This window comes from Oncorhynchus keta, chromosome 34 (assembly GCF_023373465.1).
Source record: "Oncorhynchus keta strain PuntledgeMale-10-30-2019 chromosome 34, Oket_V2, whole genome shotgun sequence".
Classification (NCBI taxonomy): Eukaryota; Metazoa; Chordata; class Actinopteri; order Salmoniformes; family Salmonidae; genus Oncorhynchus; species Oncorhynchus keta.
The window spans coordinates 78,290,593-78,308,092 of record NC_068454.1 but is presented as its reverse complement, the minus strand read 5'-3'; the positions used below and the strand labels follow the sequence as shown (position 1 = coordinate 78,308,092).

General features: G+C 43.9%; 1 protein-coding gene and 2 pseudogenes across 1 annotated transcript in view; all 3 read right to left on the bottom strand.

Moving 5' to 3' along the window:
- Window positions 1-12,992, bottom strand: part of LOC127914909 (threonine--tRNA ligase 1, cytoplasmic-like) — an 86,908-nt pseudogene extending 73,916 nt beyond the window's left edge.
- Window positions 1-17,500, bottom strand: part of LOC127906071 (threonine--tRNA ligase, mitochondrial-like) — a 93,556-nt gene that overhangs the window by 57,442 nt on the left and 18,614 nt on the right. The gene's annotated exons all lie outside the window — the stretch shown is intronic.
- LOC118379337 (threonine--tRNA ligase, mitochondrial-like) overlaps window positions 13,008-17,500 on the bottom strand; it is a 21,659-nt pseudogene continuing 17,166 nt past the window's right edge.

Genomic DNA, 17,500 nt, shown 5'->3' with positions numbered 1-17,500 from the left:
GACAGTTACACACACCAGCCCCATTAACATGACCATGTCCATAATGACAGTTACACACACAGAGAGAAAAGTGTGTTCAAAGACACCCAGAAGAGTTTAAACATTTAAGTTGTTATATTTTATTACAAAAGTACAGTGAGCAATTCTTAATCCACAACAGGTGTGTTGTTGAAGTCATCCTGGTTGCTCCGTGCATCTCGTAGGTGTGTGAGTGATGCCAGGACCTTCTCTGTCGGTCTCCTCCTAGCTGCTTCCCCCTCTGGTCCTTACACTCACCGTGCCACCCACACACTCCTTCTCACCTACCACTGGACACACACACACACACACACACACACACACACACACACACACACACACACACACACACACACACACACACACACACACACACACACACAAATAAACAATTATTGAATCAATATGTTTACAAGCTGTGGTTTATTTTAATCTAGTAATCTAATCCATGTTCACCCCGCACTCTTACCAAATATGTAGTTGTACTGGGCCAGCTGTGCAGAGCGGATTTTTCTTATTTAGGTGGCACCATGGTCATCATCCGCGTCAGCCATGAAGCCAGCCTCGCGGAACTGTCGGACCACCTTAACAGAGCAAAACATACATCACTCACAGTGGTGGTAGAGGAGACAGGAACCAGGCTACGGTAGAATAACAGATAGGAGGGCACCTTTTAAAATCCACCCTGAGGGCCGAGACACTGGTGGCTGTATTACCTGTCTATGTATCATCATGACAGACCCCAGATCAACAGTGTTGATAGATTCTCCTCCCCTGGGGCTACATGCAGATTACATACAGGAGGATGTATTGGCAATGTTGTGACTGGCAGGCTGTGACTGGCAGGCTTTTTACAATACTTTTACAAGACAAGTCAAGGAGCCGTGTCCTGATAAAGGCCTCAGAAACATTACATGTCTATATTCCATGTTATCTCCTGTGTCTGGTCTAACCTGCTGCTGGCTCATTAATCATGTGGCAGATGGAACTTGTAGAATATATTGACATGTGAGTAGTGGCATGTACGTACCTACCTTTGTTTCATTGTTGGTTCCCATGTGTTAAATAAATGAAAACCTGATCACAAAATTAACCTCAGATCAAGTCCTTTTCAGAGTCAAGATGAACCGTGTATGGGTACAGTGTTGGATTAGCCTTCGACCTCTGGAGTCATTGAGGGGTACAGCTTTTGATGTGTGCTGAGTCATGTTGTGTTTGGTCGCGTGTGTGAGTGTATGGGGGGGTTGATTTCAGCCTGCAGTACAAGGGCCATGTGTATAATGTGTCTCAGAGCAGGAGTGCTGATCTAGGACCAGGTTCCTCCTTTCCATGTAATCTTAAGAATTGAGATCCAAAATGCAAAACTGACCCTAAATTAGCACTCCTACTCTGAGACACTCGATACATATGGACCCAGATCTGATATTATGAGTCCTGACCTGTTGCACGTACGACTCACTACCTCCCCCTACAGGAATAATCATGACCTGCGCTGGAGACAACCACAGAGGCCTGAAAGAGACCGAAAGGAAAGAGAAATGTGGGTAACCAAAGCGGTATCATTTTAGATTAATCAAATCACAGACATAGAAACAGACACACTTCTCACCATTTCCCGAAAAATTCTCAGCCAATATAGCGATCATGCGTTCCAGTGATCCCAGAACAGCTCTGTGGACCATCACTGGTCTGTGGGTCTCTCCATCCCCCCTGAGAGCGAGAGAAAGGGTGAAAGAGAGCAAGGGAGAGAGCGGGTGAGGGAAGAGAGAAAGATGTGGTGAGATAGGGGAGAGTAGAGGAGATCACTTCAGGTCTTAAAGCTACAATAACAAAGCAGACACCCCACCTCTGAAGGGATGAGCCTGGAGAAATGTAACCACTGAAATTCAGAGCTATGGATGCAAGGACTGACCATCCATGATATCAACATGTGTTTAACCTTGTTATGAGGCTATACAGTGTTTATTTATGTTGTTTACAAACATTGTCCAGTGTCTGTTCTTTTGCCCAGTCTGAGATCAGGCTTTTTCTTTGCAACTCTGCCTAGAAAGCCCAGAGTCTCCTCTTCCCTGCTGACGTTGAGACTGGTGTTTTGCAGGTACTATTTAATGAAACTGTCAGTTGAGGACTTGTGAGGCGTCTGTTTCTTAAACTAGACACTAATGTACTTGTCCTTTTGCGCCGGGACCTCCCACTCCTCTTTCTATTCTGGTTAGCGCCAGTTTGTGCTGTTCTGTGAAGAGAGTAGTACACAGCGTTGTACAAGATCTTCAGTTTCTCACATGGAACAGTCTTCATTTCTCAGAATGAATAGGCTGAGGAGTTTTGTTTCTGGCCATAATCAAACCCACAAATGCTGATAATCCAGATACTCAACTAGTCTAAAGAAGGCCAGTTTTATTGTTTCTTTAAGTTTTCAGCTGTTCTAACATACTTGCAAAAGGGTTTTCTAATGATCAATTAGCCTTTTCAAATGCTAAACTTGGATTATCTAACACAACGTGCCATTGGAACACAGGAGGGATGGTTGCTGATAATGGGCCACTGTACACCTATGTAGACATTCCATTATTTATTTTTTAAATCAGCCGTTTCCAACTACAATAGTCATTTACAACATTAGCTATCTCTACAACCTTTTCCTGATCAATTTGTTGTTATTTTATGGACAAACTTATTTTGTCTTAGAAATATCCTTGTTTTTGTAATTGACCTCAAACTTTTGAACGGTAGTGTGTGTGTGTATGTATGTACAGTTGAAGTTGGAAGTTTACATACACCTTAGCCAAATACATTTAAACAAATTTTTCACAATTCCTGACATTTAATCCTAGTAAAAATTCCCTGTCTTAGGTCAGTTAGGATGACCACTTTATTTTAAGAAAATGTGAAATGTCAGAATAATAGTAGAGATAATCATTTATTTCAGCCTTTATTTCTTTCATCACATTCCCAGTGGGTCAAAAGTTCAGTCAATTAGTAGTTGGTAGCATTGCCTTTAAATTGTTGAACTTGGGTCAAACGTTTCAGGTAGCCTTCCACAAGCATCCCACAATAAGTTGGGTGAATTTTGGCCCATTCCTCCTGACAGAGCTGGTGTAACTGAGTCAGGTTTGTAGGCCTCCTTGCTCGCACATGCTTTTTCAGTTCTGCCCACAAATTTTCTATAGAATTTAGGTCAGAGCTTCGTGATGGCCACTCCAATGCCTTGACTTTGTTGTCATTAAGCCATTTTGCCACAACGTTGGAAGTATGCTTGGGGTCATTGTCCATTTGGAAGACCCATTTGCGACCAAGCTTTAACTTCCTGACTGATGTCTTGAGATGTTGCTTCAATATATCCACATCATTTGCCATCCTCGTGATGCCATCTATTTTGTGCAGTGCACCAGTCCCTCCTGCAGCAAAGTACCCCCACAACATGATGCTGCCATCCCCGTGCTTCACGGGTTGGGATGGTGTTCTTCGGCTTGCAAGCCTCCCCCTTATTCCTCCAAACATAATGATGGTCATTATGGCCAAACAGTTCTATTTTTGTTTTATCAGACCAGAGGACATTTCTCCAAAAAGTATGCCATTTGTCCCCATGTGCAGTTGCAAACCGTAGTCTGGCTTTTTTAATGGCGGTTTTGGAGCAGTGGCTTCTTCCTTGCTGAGCGGCCTTTCAGGTTGTCGATATAGGACTCATTTTACTGTGGATATAAACACTTTTGTACCGGTTTACTCAAGCATCTTCACAAGGTCCTTTGCTGTTGTTCTGGGATTGATTTGCACTTTTCGCACCAAGTATGTTCATCTCTAGGAGACAGAACTCGCCTCCTTCCTGAGCAGTATGACAGCTGTGTGGTCCCATGGTGTTTATACTTGCGTATGTACAGATGAACGTGGTACCTTCAGGCATTTGGAAATTGCTCCCAAGGATAAATCAGACTTGTGGAGGTAAAAAAAAACACATTCTGAGTTCTTAGCTGATTTCATTTAATTTTCCCATGATGTCAAATAATGAGGCACTGAGTTTGAAGGTGGGCCTTAAAATATATCCACAGGTGCACCTCCAATTGACTCAAATGATTTCAATCAGAAGCTTCTAAAGCCATGCCATCATTTTCTAGAATTTTCCAAGCTTTTTAAAGGCACAGTCAACTAAATGTATGTTAACTTCTGTCCCAATGGATACAGTGAATTATAAGTGAAATAATCGATCTGTAAATAATTGTTGGAAAAATGACTTGTGTCGTGCACAAAGTAGATGTCCTAACCGACATGCCAGAACTATAGTTTGTTAAACAACCTCTTAGGGCTGCAATCCCGTTAACGGGATTGATATGACAACAGCCAGTGAAAGTGCAGGGCACCAAATTCAAACAGAAATCTTAGAATTACAATTCCTCAAACATACATGTATGTATCTTATACCATTTTAAAGGTAATCTTGTTGTTAATCCCACCGGTGTCCGATTTCAAATAGGCTTTACAGCGAAAGCACCAGAAATGATTATGTTAGGTCACCGCTAAGGTCAGACAAATTCAGCCATTTTTCCAGCCAAAGAGAGGAGTCACAAAAGATCAAATTAATCACTAACCTTTGATGATCTTCATCAGATGACTCATAGGACTTCATGTTACACAATACATATATGTTTTGTTCGATAAAGTGCATATTTATATTTTTTAAAACTCAGTATACATTGGCGAGTTACATTTACTAGTTCCAAAAACATCCGGTGATATTGCAGAGAGTCACATCATTTTACAGAAATACTCATTATATATGTCGATGAAAATACAATTGTTAGACATGGAAATATAGATACACTTCTCCTTAATGCAACTGCTGTGTCAGATTTGTGTCAGACTTTACGGAAAAAGCAAACCATGCAATATTCTGAGTACAGCTTTCAGACAACAAAGCAGCCAAAAACATATCCGCCATATTGGGTAGTCAACATTAGTCATAAATAGCATTAAATATTTACTTTCCTTTGATGACCTTCATCAGAATGCACTCCCAGGAATCCCAGTTCCACATTAAATGTTTGATTTAGTTTGATAATGTACATCTTTTATGTCCAAAGAGCTACTTTGTTAGCACGTTTGGTAAACAAATCCAAAGTCATGAAGCGCGTTCCCTAGTTGCAGACGAAATGTCAAAAAGTATGGGTTAGTTAGGATGTTAACATAAAACTTCAATAATATTCCAACCGGAGAATTCCTATGTCTGTAGAAAAGCAATGGAATGAGAGCCAACTCTCTCGTGACCGTGCCTCAGAGCATGTGGCAATCTGCCAGACACCTGGCTCAAACAGCCCTTATGAGCTGTGAGCTCCGGCGCCGACAGAGATGGCCGCCTCGCTTCGCGTTCCTAGGAAACTATGCAGTTTTTGTTTTTTTTACGTGTTATTTCTTACATTAGTACCCCAGGTCATCTTAGGTTTCATTACATACAGTCGAGAAGAACTACTGAATATAAGATCAGCGTCAACTCACCATCAGTACGACCAAGAATATGTTTTCCGCGACGCGGATCCTGTGTTCTGCCTTACAAGCAGGTCAACGGAATGGATCGCATGCAGCGACCCCCCAAAAACGACTTCGTAAAAGAGGGAAACGTAGCGGTCTTCTGGTCAGACTCAGGACACGGGCACATCGCGCACCACTACCTAGCATTCTTCTTGCCAATGTCCAGTCTCTTGACAACAAGGTTGATGAAATCCGAGCAAGGGTAGCATTCCAGAGGGACATCAGAGACTGTAACGTCCTCTGCTTCACCGAAACATGGCTCACTGGGAAGACGCTATCCGGGGCGGTGCAGCCAACGGGTTTCTCCACGCATCGCGCCGACAGAAACAAACATCTTTCTGGTAAGAAGAGTGGCGGGGCGTATGCCTCATGACTAACGAGACATGGTGTGATGAAAGAAACATACAGGAACTCAAATCCTTCTGTTCACCTGATTTAGAATTCCTCACAATCAAATGTAGACCGCATTATCTACCAAGAGAATTCTCTTCGATTATAATCACAGCCGTATATATCCCCCCAAGCAGACACATCGATGGCTCTGAACAAACTTTATTTAACTCTTTGCAAACTGGAAACCATTTATCCGGAGGCTGCATTCATTGTAGCTGGGGATTTTAACAAAGCTAATCTGAAAACAAGACTCCCTAAATTTTATCAGCATATCGATTGCGCAACCAGGGGTGGTAAAACCTTGGATCATTGTTACTCTAACTTCCGCGACGCATATAAGGCCCTGCCCCGCCCCCTTTCGGAAAAGCTGACCACGACTCCATTTTGTTGATCCCTGCCTACAGACAGAAACTTAAAAAGAGGCTCCCACGCTGAGGTTTGTCCAACGCTGGTCCGACCAAGCTGACTCCACACTCCAAGACTGCTTCCATCACGTGGACTGGGACATGTTTCGTATTGCGTCAGATAAAAATATTGACGAATACGCTGATTCGGTGTGCGAGTTCATTAGAACGTGCGTTGAAGATGTCGTTCCCATAGCAACGATAAAAACATTACCTAACCAGAAACCGTGGATTGATGGCAGCATTCGCGTGAAACTGAAAGCGCGAACCACTGTTTTTAATCAGAGCAAGGTGTTTGGTAACATGACCGAATATAAACAATGCAGCTATTCCCTCTGCAGGGCTATTAAACAAGCTAAGCGTCAGTACAGAGACAAAGTAGAATCAGACACAAGAGGCATGTGGCAGGGTCTACAGTCAATCACGGACTACAAGAAGAAACCCAGCCCAGTCACGGACCAGGATGTCTTGCTCCCAGGCAGACTAAATAACTTTTTGCCCGCTTTGAGGACAATACAGTGCCACTGACACGGCCTGCAACGAAAACATGCGGTCTCTCCTTCACTGCAGCCGAGGTGAGTAAGACATTTAAACGTGTTAACCCTCGCAAGGCTGCAGGCCCAGACGGCATCCCCAGCCGCGCCCTCAGAGCATGCGCAGACCAGCTGGCCGGTGTGTTTACGGACATATTCAATCAATCCCTATACCAGTCTGCTGTTCCCACATGCTTCAAGAGGGCCACCATTGTTCCTGTTCCCAAGAAAGCTAAGGTAACTGAGCTAAACGACTACCGCCCCGTAGCACTCACTTCCGTCATCATGAAGTGCTTTGAGAGACTAGTCAAGGACCATATCACCACCACCCTACCTGACACCCAAGACCCACTCCAATTTGCTTACCGCCCAAATAGGTCCACAGACGACGCAATCTCAACCACACTGCACACTGCCCTAACCCACCTGGACAAGAGGAATACCTATGTGAGAATGCTGTTCATCGACTACAGCTCGGCATTCAACACCATAGTACCCTCCAAGCTCGTCATCAAGCTCGAGACCCTGGGTCTCGACCCCGCCCTGTGCAACTGGGTACTGGACTTCCTGACGGGCCGCCCCCAGGTGGTGAGGGTAGGCAACAACATCTCCTCCCCGCTGATCCTCAACACGGGGGCCCCACAAGGGTGCGTTCTGAGCCCTCTCCTGTACTCCCTGTTCACCCACGACTGAGTGGCCACGCACGCCTCCAACTCAATCATCAAGTTTGCGGACGACACAACAGTGGTAGGCTTGATTACCAACAACGACGAGACGGCCTACAGAGAGGAGGTGAGGGCCCTCGGAGTGTGGTGTCAGGAAAATAACCTCACACTCAACGTCAACAAAACTAAGGAGATGATTGTGGACTACAGGAAACAGCAGAGGGAACACCCCCCCCCATCCACATCGATGGAACAGTAGTGGAGAGGGTAGCAAGTTTTAAGTTCCTCGGCATACACATCACAGACAATTGGTCCACTCACACTGACAGCGTCGTGAAGAAGGCGCAGCAGCGCCTCTTCAACCTCAGGAGGCTGAAGAAATTTGGCTTGTCACCAAAAGCACTCACAAACTTCTACAGATGCACAATCGAGAGCATCCTGGCGGGCTGTATCACCGCCTGGTACGGCAACTGCTCCGCCCTCAACCGTAAGGCTCTCCAGAGGGTAGTGAGGTCTGCACAACGCATCACCGGGGGCAAACTACCTGCCCTCCAGGACACCTACACCACCCGATGTTACAGGAAGGCCATAAAGATCATCAACCACCCGAGCCACTGCCTGTTCACCCCGCTATCATCCAGAAGGCGAGGTCAGTACAGGTGCATCAAAGCTGGGACCGAGAGACTGAAAAACAGCTTCTATCTCAAGGCCATCAGACTGTTAAACAGCCACCACTAACATTGAGTGGCTGCTGCCAACACACGGTCATTGACACTGACCCAACTCCAGCCACTTTAATAATGGGAAATGATGTAAATATATCACTAGCCACTTTAAACAATGCTACCTTGTATAATGTTACTTACCCTACATTATTCATCTCATATGCATACGTATATACTGTACTCTATATCATCGACTGCATCCTTATGTAATACATGTATCACTAGCCACTTTAACTATGCCACTTTAACTATGCCACTTTGTTTACTTTGTCTACATACTCATCTCATATGTATATACTGTACTCGATACCATCTACTGTATGCTGCCCTGTACCATCACTCATTCATATATCCTTATGTACATATTCTTTATCCCCTTACACTGTGTATAAGACAGTAGTTTTGGAATTGTTAGTTAGATTACTTGTTGGTTATCACTGCAGTGTCGGAACTAGAAGCACAAGCATTTCGCTACACTCGCATTAACATCTGCTAACCATGTGTATGTGACAAATAAAATTTGATTTGACTTCACAGTAGAATCCTTAAATGAGTTTCTAAGACGGTTGACATCTAGTGGAAGCCTTGGGGTGCAACATAACCAATATCCACTGTGTATTCAATAGGGGCTGGGTTGAAAATCGACCAACCTCAGATTTCCCACTTCCTGTTTGGATTTCTTCTCGGGTTTTTGCCTGCCATACGAGTTCTGTTATACTCACAGACATCATTCAATGGACTTTGTTTTAGATTCTGTCTCTCACAGTTGAAGTGTACCTATGATAAAGATTAGACCTCTACATACTTTGTAAGCAGGAAAACCTGCTGTGAGATGTTACCCCACTCCTACACCAAGGCACCTGCAAAAGTTCCCGAACATTTCTGGGGGAATGGCCCTAGTCGCGATCCGACCATCACCCCTGGTGAGACAAAACCATAACTCGTCAGTGAAGAGCACTTTTTGCCAGTCCTGTCTGGTCCAGCAACGGTGGGTTTGTGCCCAAAGGCGATGTTTGTTGCCGGTGATGCCCCTGCCTTATAACAGGCCTACAAGCCCTCAGTCCAGCCTCTCTCAGCCTATTGCGGACAGTCTGAGCACTGATGGGGGATGATGAGTTCCTGGTGTAACTTGGGCAGTTGTTGTTGCCATCCTGTACCTGTCCCGCAGGTGTGATGTTCAATGTACTGATCCTGTGCAGGTGTTGTTACACGTGGTCTGCCACCGCAAGGACTAACAGCTGTCTGTCCTGTCTCCCTGTAGCACTGTCTTAGGCGTCTCACAGTACGGACATTGCAATTTATTGCCCTGGCCACATCTGCAGTCTTGCCTCCTTTGCAGCATGCCTAAGGCACATTCACGCAGATGAGCAGGGACACTGGGCAGCTTTCTTTTGGGGGTTTTCAGAGTCAGTAGCAAGGCCTCTTTAGTGTGCTAAGTTTTCATAACTGTGACCTTAATTGCTTACCGCCTGTAAGCTGTTAGTGTCTTATTGACCGTTCCACAGGTGCATGTTCATTAATTGTTTATGGTTTATTTAAAAAGCATGGGAAACAGCATTTAAACCCTTTACAATGAAGATTTGTGAAGTTATTCTGATTTTACTAATTATCTTTGACAGACAGGGTCCTGAAAAGGGATGTTTCTTTTTGCGGAGATTATTATATATTAATATATATATCTAAAAATGGATGCAACAATTTAGGATTCTAGCTTTAAATTCACTCAGTCTAATAACATTGCCAGCCATGTGCAACCCAATTAAATCTACCATTAGTTAAATAAGAACAGAAGCTGCATCAGGGAACATCCCAGAACACAAAGGTTGAACTGACAAAGATGAGTGACTCACCCCACATACTGCAGGTCAAATCTGATTGGTAGCTGGAAGTCCAATTGGATGGTGGCACACTGGTGCTGTCGACCAATGGCGTCCTTGATCTGGATGTCAATCTAGGACAACAGGAAAGATGTGGAGTGTGTGAGTGTTAATAACATGGCTCTGTTCAGGGCGGGTTGCAGCGTTACACAACGTTCAGACAGAAGGGTCTTGTGTAACTGGACCTTTGGCCCGTAGAACGCTCCATCTCCTGGGTTGAACTGCCAGCTCTCAAACTGCTGCAGACTTCTCTCCAACTGCTGCTCAGAGAGAAAGAGGTAGCGAGAGGTAGTGAGAGAGGAGAGGATTTCTTCATTAAGCTTCTCCCTCTCTGTGTTAATTTCCTGAGCTTTACTCCACAGAGGAAGAGGCAGGAGCATAAACAGCAGCCACAGAACAGACAGGGTTTTGAGTTCGTTACATCCACATGGCCATATATCAACCCTGATTGGATATAGTGGGGGCAAAAGTATTTAGTCAGCCACCAATTGTGCAAGTTCTCACACTTAAAAAAGAGGAGGCCTGTAATTTTCATCATTGGTACACTTTAACTACGACAGACAAAATTAGAAGAAAAAAAAATCCAGAAAATCACATTGTAGGATTTTGAATGGATTTATTTGCAAATTATGGTGGAAAATAAGTATTTGGTCAATAACAAAAAGTTTCTCAATACTTTGTTATATACCCTTTGTTGGCAATGACAGAGGTCTAACATTTTCTGTAAGTCTTCACAAGGTTTTCACACACTGTTGCTGGTATTTTGGCCCATTCCTCCATGCAGATCTCCTCTAGAGCAGTGATGTTTTGGGGCTGTTGCTGGGCAACAAGGACTTTCAACTCCCTCCAAAGATTTTCTATGGGGTTGAGATCTGGAGACTGGCTAGGCCACTCCAAGACCTTGAAATGCTTCTTACAAAGCCACTCCTTCGTTGCCCGGGCGGTGTGTGTTTGGGATCATTGTCATGCTGAAAGACCCAGGCACATCTCCAATGCCCTTGCTGATGGAAGGAGGTTTTCACTCAAAATCTCAACATACATGGCCCCATTCTTTCCTTTTACACGGATCAGTCTTCCTGGTCCCTTTGCAGAAAACATCCCCAAAGCGTGATGTTTCCACCCCATGCTTCACAGTAGGTATGGTGTTCTTTGGATGAAACTCAGCATTCTTTGTCCTCAAACACAACGAGTTGAGTTTTTACCAAAGTTCTATTTTGGTTTCATCTGACCATATGACATTCTCCCAATCTTCTTCTGGATCATCCAAATGCTCTCTAGCAAACTTCAGATGGGCCTGGATATGTACTGGCTTAAGCAGGGGGACACGTCTGGCACTGCAGGATTTGAGTCCTGGCAGCGTAGTGTGTTACTGATGGTAGGCTTTGTTGTTTGACCCCACAGGGTGAGATCTTGCGTGGAGCCCCAGATCAAGGAGATTATCAGTGGTCTTGTATGTCTTCCATTTCCTAATAATTGCTCCCACAGTTGATTTCTTCAAACCAAGCTGCTTACCTATTGCAGATTCAGTCTTCCCAGCCTGGTGCAGGTCTACAATTTTGTTTCTGGTGTCCTTTGACAGCTCTTTGGTCTTGGCCATAGTGGAGTTTGGAGTGTGACTGTTTGACGTTGTGGACAGGTGTCTTTTATACTGATAACAAGTTCAAACAGGTGCCATTAATACAGGTAACGAGTGAGGACAGAGAAGCTCTCTTAAGTCGCTCTGGATAAGAGCGATAAGAGCGTCTGCTAAATGACTTAAATGTAAATGTAAAGAAGAAGTTACAGGTCTGTGAGAGCCAGATATCTTGCTTGTTTGTAGGTGACCAAATACTTATTTTCCACCATAATTTGAAAATAAATTCATTAAAAATCCTACAATGTGATGTTCAGGATTTTTTTTTCTCATTTTGTCTGTCATAGTTGAAGTGTGTACCTATGATGAAAATTACAGGCATTCCTCATATTTTTAAGTGAGAGAACTTGCGCAATTGGTGGCTGACTAAATACTTTTTTGCCCCACTGTAAGTGTCCATCATTAAGATTACAATAGAGCTATGTGCTGGGATTTATAGACATCACTTGTGGATAGTAAACACATTTACACAGCTGGCTCTGTGCGTGTACATCTGTCTGTATGTTGTGTGTGTGTGTGTGGTGGTGTGTGTACCTGCTCAGCATGGTCCCACAGTGCAGGCTCCCCAGGCAGGGTGGTCGGGTGGAGAGGAGACAGTGGAAGGAGAATCCAAAAACTCGATACACACTCTCACAAAGTCCAAACACGCTATGATCTCCTCCTCCAACTGACAGAGAGAGTGTGTGGGGGGTACAGGAAGGGATTGGGGGCAGGAGTACAGCCAGAAAAGGAGGACAGTGTGATGGAGACAGAATAGATCATGTAAATGCAATATTGTAAAAGACAGTATAAATAAACAGATGTGAAACTGGAGAGTCCAGGGCTTTTGGGGTTAAGGGTTAACTTAGAGATGAGTGAGGAGGAACAGTTGATTTATTGACTGTTCCAGTGATTGGATTAGCCAAAGTGGAAAAACAAACCTCACAATATCATGTGAATCAGTGTGTGTATAAGCGCAAGTGTGTGTGTGGGTTTAATGGGATAAGGGAATCATTGGGGGAGTCAGGGATACATCACACTTTCTCCCACTGTCTGCTGTCCTAGGAATTCCCAGGGTGGAAAATGTGAGACAAATATCCAAAAAGATACCTGCTCAGGAGTGCAGAAGATGTGTGCGTCATCCTGGCAGAACCTGCGGACCCGGGTGAGACCACCCAGAGCGCCCGGACAGCTCGTTCCGATGCAGTGCCCCGAAATCGGCCCAACGCAACGGAGCCCCTCCATGACCTTACACGCTGCTCAAACATCAGACTGGAACAGAGAGCTGTTGGCTGAGAAGTCCTGAACAGTGTGGGGCAGAGTATGACAGAATGTAGGGGTCTGTGTGTTCTCACCAGTGTGCCCAGGACAGTTCATGGGTTTGAGTGCATAGGTGTGTGTCACCGGTCACAGTAAACATGTTTTCACTGTAGTGTTCGAGTGACCCGAACGCTCCCACAGTGCAGTGCTGTATAGAGTAGGGGTCACAACCTCATGGAAGCCACGCCTCCTGTACTCAGTCTGGGGGTGGAGAGAGGGAAGGAGGAACAGAGGGATGTTACATCTTAATTATTACAGACACATTTCTTCTCTGTGCGTGTGTCATCCAGGGTTATTTTGAAAACAGACAGTCACAGTGTAGCAATTGCAGTGATTTCCTGACTACAACAGGTGTGTCCTGGAGGTTTCACCGTCAGGGTAAAGATGTCTGAATGAGCGGCTGTGTGTGTGTGTGCACACGGAAGCGTACTTCCCTGATTGTTGTGGCCATTCTATTCTAAAATCATAAAAATACCAGGGGTGTTAACCTGTCTAGGACACCGCGGTCTATTAACGGAACCACCCCCAACATTCCGCTGGAAAGGTGGCGCGGGATATTAAAATATTTTTTGAAATATTTAACTTTCTCATACATTAACAAATCCAGTACAGCAAATGAAAGAAACATCTTGTTAATCGACCCATCATGTCTGATTTTTAAAATGTTTTACAGCGAAAATACATATATTTATGTTAGATCACCAAATCCCCCCCAAAAACAGCCATTTTTTCCCAGCCAAAAGATAGTCACAAACGCAGAATTATAGATACAATTAATCACTAACCTTGATAATCTTCATCAGATGACAATCATATGACATCATGTTACACAATACATTTATGTTTTGTTCGATAATATGCATATTTATATCCACAAATATCGGTTTACATTGACGCCATGTTCAGAAATGCCTCCAAAATATCCGGAGTAATTACAGAGAGCTACGTCAGATAACAGAAATACTCATCATAAACTCTGACGAAAAGATACATGTTTTACATATAATTAAAGATACACTGGTTCTTAATGCAACCGCTGGGTCAGATTTGTTTTTAACATTACGAAAAAGCATACCATGCAAAAATCTGAGACGGAGCTCAGAAGTAAATATATTTCTCCGCCATGTTGGAGTCAACAGAAATACGAAATTACATCATAAATATTCCCTTAACTTTGGTGATCTTTCATCAGAATGCAGTGCAAGGAGTCCTAGTTCCACAATAAATCGTTGTTTTGTTCCATAATGTCCATTACTAGTGTCCAATTAGCTGCATTTGCTACCACGTTTAGCTCACATGCCCAAAAGCTGGCACTGGTCCAGGCGAACTCGTATGGAAAACTTCAAAATATATATTCCAGGTCGAATAAACTGGTCAAACTAAGTAGAGAATCAATCTTTAGGATGTTCTTTTCATATATATCCAATAACGTTCCAACCGGAGCATTCGTTTTGTCTACAGTCATGGAACTCATGCGATATCAACAGAGAATTGCGCAACCAGGAAATGGCATTCTGCCAGGCCAGTGACTCATTCCCCTCCCGTTCAGTCAAAATTCACACTAGAGGCTTCATTCCACATTCTACTGAATGCTGACATCTAGTGGAAGGCGTAGGAAGTGCGAACAGATCCATATCTTGTTTGGATGTGAATAGGCGATGACTTCAAATTCGACCAGCCTTCAGAATTTCCACTTCCTGTTTGGAAGATTGCCTGCCCTATGAGTTCTGTTATACTCACAGACATAATTCAAACAGTTTTAGAAACTTCAGAGTGTTTTCTATCAATAGTAATAATAATATGCATATATTAGCATCTAGGACAGAGTAGGATGCAGTTCACTATGGGCACGCAATTCATCCAAAGTGAAAATGCTGCCCCCTATCCCTAATAAATTCACTCTGGATTTCCATAGTGTGCTCATAGAGCGCTCTGGGCATTCGTCAATTCAGAGTGTTGTCAGATTCTCCATTCGTAAATTCAGAGCGTTCCGCTCTAGGAGCTTACAGAGCACACACTGGACGCCCTGACCGAGGAGTAGGGTTGATCGAGCGTTCGACCTCACAACGGCAGTTAATCACCCAACTGGCTAAAGTTGGCTAACTTGCTAGCTACTTCCAGACACAAATGAGAGAACACCTCACTGACCATTTTTACTTACCTAGCAGAGCTGGTTAGGCTGTCTGCATGGTATCCAGAGTGTTGGTGACTAACTGTGCTGCTTGCAACAATGAAATTACGTTTATTTGACGACGTTTACTGACACCGGTCATGTTCAATGGGGGGTTGCGCGTTCGTTAATTCATCAGTTATTCTGCACTCTGGCACACTCAGACGAGTAGATCGGCAGAGTGAATTAACTAATGGCTTTAGAACAGCTGACATGCTAGCACCTTATTCTTGACATGGTGGTGATGTAACAGTACGAGTGTCTGACAGTTCCCTATGAAATGACCCGCTGTCAACAAACAAATCAGTGCAGTGAATTTCTAACATTTTTACTGATTAGCATTTGGGATAATGTGTATTCAAGTCGGTACTGTGTTTGTGTCAACAAATTGGATCTTCATCAGTTTTGAAAACGATCAGAATTAAACAGCATAATGTGAAAGTGTCAATTATCACGTAGCAATGGCTATAGAGGAAAGTGGTGCTCTCGAACGTTCAGACAGAGACCGCATTGGCCCAACTCTCTAGATACTGTTTCACTCTGGTTTCTGGGCATCTTAGATTATCAAGTTTTCAAAAATGAGCTTCTACATCCAACGATTTCACCAGTCTGTAACATGGATGGCACCCAGACATCAGTATCTTCCTGCAAGACCTTCAAATCCCATCATCAATGGTTCGAATCATGGTGTATTCTCACAAAGATTTGGTTCATTGTTGAGTTTGGTGTACTTCTCAACATTCCTTGGTTAGCATGCATTTGGGTACATATAGAACTGGTTTTGTGTGAATTTAGGTCTGGTCCTGACCCAGTTTCTCAGAGATCTTGCAGTGTGAGTGGCACTGGAAGCCCCTAAACATGGCCAGCTGCTGGCATCACAACCAGCACCTGCCTGAGCAGGAGAAATTACATCTGTTTCACAAGCACATGGAGCTGAAGCGCAAGGTGGAGTTCTACAGGAGATTTAGGGAGGGGTTTTACGAGCAGCGTGTGAGCTCAGGGCCCAGTTCTGGATTTGGCCTGTCAGAAAGTGTTTAATGCATAGAAATAGAATGAATAGAACTGGACTCCTAATTCAAGTTTATGGTTTGACCATTCTATTTCTATGCATTTAACACTATCCCATAGATTAAATACAGACTGGGACCAGGAGACCAGTGGCATTTTCTGATGGGGAAACTACAAGCCATTCAGAGGTGTTGGAGTTGGCTGCAGAGATAGGCTTCCTGTGAATATCTGATCTATTTTGTAGAAGCAGTAGCTAGTAAGATAGAATTGGTAAATATAGTATATTTGTGTGTAAGTTAGTCTATTTTATATCAATAAAAATAAATAATATTTCAAGCACAACAATTGTGATGCGTCTGTGTGTGCGCGTGTGTTACCTTGATAAAGTCAGCGAGTGTGTTGTAGATGTGAGCTCCTTTAGGCAGGAAGAAGCAGCTTCCAGGACTGACGTCATTAAAGAAGAACAGCTCCTGGTCCTGGAGGCAAAACACACCTCCCCCATATCACTATACGCTCCATTTGAGACACCGTCGCACTTGCCTCTCAGTTAGCCAAGATGCTAAGCTAGCCTGCTTAAATAGGTTAGTTTGTTAGCAATAGTTTCTACACTACTCCGCTAGCTACAGTAGCGCTGTGGTACCAATGACAACCTGTCTCCAGTTATTTATATATCTATGCTTATTGGGCCTAGATCTTTTTCTTCCCGCTCCCCGTCCACCTCACCTTGCCGATGCGTCTGTGGTCTCTCTTCCGTGTCTCCTCCTGTTCCCTCTCCCCACTCCTCCCTCTCCCTCTCTCCAGGGAAGGCCACACCCATCACACGCATCACGCCTGACGTGCCAACAGGATTGGTCAACGTTACAGGAGAGGTCAACGTTACAGGAGACACCTGAACAGAAAGAGGGGGACAGACAAGACAGAGTGTGACAGAAAAAGAGAGAGAGTAGCAGAAGAGAGAAATATACTGAACCAAAATATAAAAGTCAACATGTAAAGTGTTGGTCCCATGTTTCATGAGCTGAATTAAAAGATCCCATAACTGTTCCATACGCACCTAAAGCTTATTTCTCTCCATTTTTGTGAACAAATTTGTTTACATCCCCTGTTAGTGAGCATTTCTCCTTTGCCAAGATAATCTATCCACCTAACAGGTGTGGCATATCAAGAAGCTGATTAAACAGAATGATCATTACACGGTGCACCTTGTGCTGTGGTCAATAAAAAGGCGTTGTGTCGCACAACACAATGCCACAGA